Consider the following 3,928-nt stretch of genomic DNA (forward strand, 5'->3'; position numbering starts at 1 on the left):
TGTGCTGCTTTGGTCTACGTTAGGGAAAGCTTCCTTCACTCCCTTCTTTATAATCAGCGTGTGGGCTGCCGACCCCGCCTTGCAAAGATGCCTTTGCAAAATGACTGAAGTTATACCTCATCAGGAAACCGTTCACCCAAATCATCTTTATAGACTTCTACCAGGCATCTTGCCTTCTTCCTGATGTATTCGGTGCCGAGGATGCAGATTTCTCCGAAGGGACCAATCCTGAACAGTATAGTTCTTGAATCTTGATACGCGGCCAACCGTTGATCAAAAGAAACTAGAAAAGATCTACTGCGGGGAGAAAGTTCCTTGTGCGGAACTCCTCTGAAACGGCAATTAAAACGTGCTGCCGGAACAGTTCCGTAGCAGTTCCGTAGCCTAGTGGCGTCAGCCATGCACTGGATTGTCGATTGCGCTTTCTTACTGCAGCAAATTCCCTCGTTCGAGTTACATGCATCTTCCTGAACCGTGCGGCAGTGATCGAATGCTTCATGCGTTGTGCCAATAAAGCCTTTGAGCGATCCTAATAAGGCGCTGTTCAACAACTGCGCTGTTTATGTCTATCTTTGGACTTTGTAACATTTTGCTGGTCTTGTTCACTCTATATCTAAAATATCGACACACAACGCGGCATAAATTCCCGTCTGGACATTCTGTCAATGAGACCGCCTGTTTTAAAGCGCACTTGAGCCATTTAATCTCGATCGTTACCAAAGACCACAGCATCCGCTCTGCAAGACCATCTGTGCCGATGACTTTTTTTTCGGTACTGGAACAGGCTGCTTTTCTAAGCAGTCGCCAGAAACCTTGTGTTGAGGTCGTTCAGCACCTTGTGTGTATGCATGGATATGAAGAACTCGTATATACCTGCTCGAGGAAATCAAAGAGGCGCAACAGTAGTGGGCCAGCACTCAGCAGCTGGTTTCGCCACCAGATTCAGACAGTGCGTTGAACAAGGAACCCGTGTGGCCAAATAATTTTTCTGCCGTACAATTGTTTGGAGGCCTTCGTACTCTCCACTCGTGGACACAGCGGGTGCTGGACACAAAGGGTGCTGGAAAAGCACCTTTTCAAATGGTGTTTTACACAGAATACACCCTCTAAAAAGGGTGTTCCAGACCATACGGCGTAAAAAGTGGTGTGACTTATAGGACAAACCCATTTACACCCATAAGGGTGTTTTTCAGTTTACAGTGTACAGTAAGGGTAACCTCACGATGGTATTTTTTTGTTTAGTGCTTAGCACCGCGAAGCATATGCGACCACGGGCGGGCGTATACGGACCTGGACAGAGGATGAGGATAATATGTGTCGAGAACCGGCTGCATCAGGAGGACAACATCTGTCTGAAATATCTGAATTCAAGCCAAGACGGCGCAACCGGTCTCTATCCAGCGACCTTGGAACTATATACAGTGAACGAGCCACTACGCCCACCCGTCAGACAGATCGCTCGAAAATAGCCGACCACCACAGCTGGACGAACGCGCATGCGCACAGCGAAAGAAAGCACAGAGAGCTGCAAGTATATATAGTAAAATTCTTTTTTAATGGAAAGCATAAAGGCAAGTGTTCTATACATTGAAAATGACGGTTGATGTACATCGAAACAGTGGAGTCGGCGTCCGTCTCTCTCTTTGTGCTTTGTACAGATATACAGCCGCCCATACGCTTCCGGTCGTGCAACAGCATCGTCGTCTGCACACACTAATGTAGTGTGTATGTGTTTTCATCTCATCTAAATGATGCGTAAACGTTAGGCCTCGTGCAAATTATTGAAACTCCGATGCAATCGTATTTCTAACTTCTTTGTCTGTTATCGCTTAGTCGAGATCAGAGTTGTACACGTTACTCGGAAAAAGTAATTGATTACAATTACTGTTACTACTGCGCGAAAAGTAATTCTTTACCGTTACAAATTACTTCATCGAAAATGTAATACGTTACCGATTAGAAATGTAACGCGTTACTTTTTTCTGTTACTTTTAAATTGTGGGCCATATAGCAAAAGCCAACAAGCCTGCAGTGAATGCAACTATGCAGCTCTTGTTGCAAATTCTAAAATGAGACACCAACGTATATGATAAGTGAAATTCACAAATACATTTGAAAGCAACATACAAAACACATACACGCGTTTATTACAGATTTGTTTGCTGAAAAGGGTTGCCATTGTTGAAAGAAGGTTAAAAAAGTAATCGATTACTCAGTAATTGATTACCGAAAATTGTAATCAGATTACTTGGAAAATTACTTGCTCAGAAAATTAATTGATTACGTTAAAAATTACTGAAAAAAGTAATTGATTACTAGTAACGGAAATACTAGTAACGCGTTACGTACAACTCTGGTCGAGATATACGAGCCAAGATCTGATGTTGCTATAGCTTGGCCGATGACTCGTTGATGAATCCAGGCAAAGAGCCGCTGTACGGCCATCGTATATAGTGGAGACGCGGCAGGAATTTAGCTCTCGATTTTGCAACGACAAGTTTTGTTTTCCCTGTGATTGTACGAGTTGAATCGCTTGGCTAGAAAAAGCATTTGCATGTAGTATAGCTCGCTTAAACGAGTTAGCAGAGCTAACGGAGTGAAGCAGCGTCTCCATGTTTTTTTTTTTTTTTTTTTTTCAATCGATCAACCAATCAGTGAAGCAGACTTGCGGGAAAAGGAATTAGTATTTGGGTCGTGTACAAGCTGCGTGGTTCATAAAGGATGAATATATATATATACGCATTCGTGTTGACCATTGAAAAACGTCGTTTCATCTAAGTTGCAATTGATTGAGCAACATAAAACGTACACGAGACTTTCGTTTTTCATGGTTGAGCACAAAATAGAAATTTCAAATTGTAATCTAAAATTTGTATTCTGTTTTTGAGACATATGGTGTATTCTCAGGTATTGGAGATCTCTTAAATTTTGTCTCTGCGTTCCCCGATGCGTTAGATTCTAACCTTTTGCATTCTGACAGTATTTCGTTCACTCGACGCGGGCTCATTTTATTTTTTGCAAACTGTCTACCATGTACTACGTAAACAAAGAAATAAGTAAAGCAATAAACAATAATCACGCAGTGAACGGATAATTTCCTCATTATTCTTTGACCTGATTGTTTAGAATAGCGGACGGATAACAGATAAGATAGTGAACGTATAGTGAACGTACTAACGTCTTTTTCCTGAATAATGGAGAACTCGTTCCACTCATTTCTAAAGTTTCTGCGTGCAAACTATCCTGTCGATCGCTATCGCCAGAATTCCAGTCCAATTCGAGCCACAAATCACCACCACCGCAATCATCATCATCATCATCATCGTCGTCATCATCCTTTGGGAGACCAAATATTGTCAGGCCGTCGCTGCAAAAATGAAGGTCGAAAGCGAGAGTTCGTTGCGAGGCTCGTTCGAAGAACTATAGTCAGTGGTTTTAACGTGAAAGGCTTAGAAAATACTCCGCAATGATTATTGAAATAGTCCTTGTTGCACGACCGGAGGCATGAAGGGCATATGTGTATAGGTGCATACAGTCCCCGTTGAGAGTTTGCCTCCTCGAGCAAGGCGTCGCAAATTGCCGTCCACTGGGAGCTTCATGAATCACCCGCCTATAACGATCCGCAATGGACCGCTCGCTTTGATCGTTATATTGGGGGACATCGTTCTGTTGATCGTCACCGTTTACGTACACTACGTTGAAATTGTACCGCTACTGGTTTAGTTAATTCTCCGAAACGTGGCTTCCAGAGTTCCCCGGTGTATTTCGTGCTGGACTCGTAACGCGCGTTTCAGCATTTCGTTCTATTGAGAATGGAATGCAACTTCCGCTATTTTGGGACAAAAAGACTACAAAAAAAAAAAGAAGAACAGCTTTTTCTTCCCAATCGTCAGGTCGTGAGACCGCAACCAATATGAAGCGCATATAT

Source organism: Ornithodoros turicata, chromosome 1 (assembly GCF_037126465.1).
Source record: "Ornithodoros turicata isolate Travis chromosome 1, ASM3712646v1, whole genome shotgun sequence".
NCBI lineage: Eukaryota > Metazoa > Arthropoda > Arachnida > Ixodida > Argasidae > Ornithodoros > Ornithodoros turicata.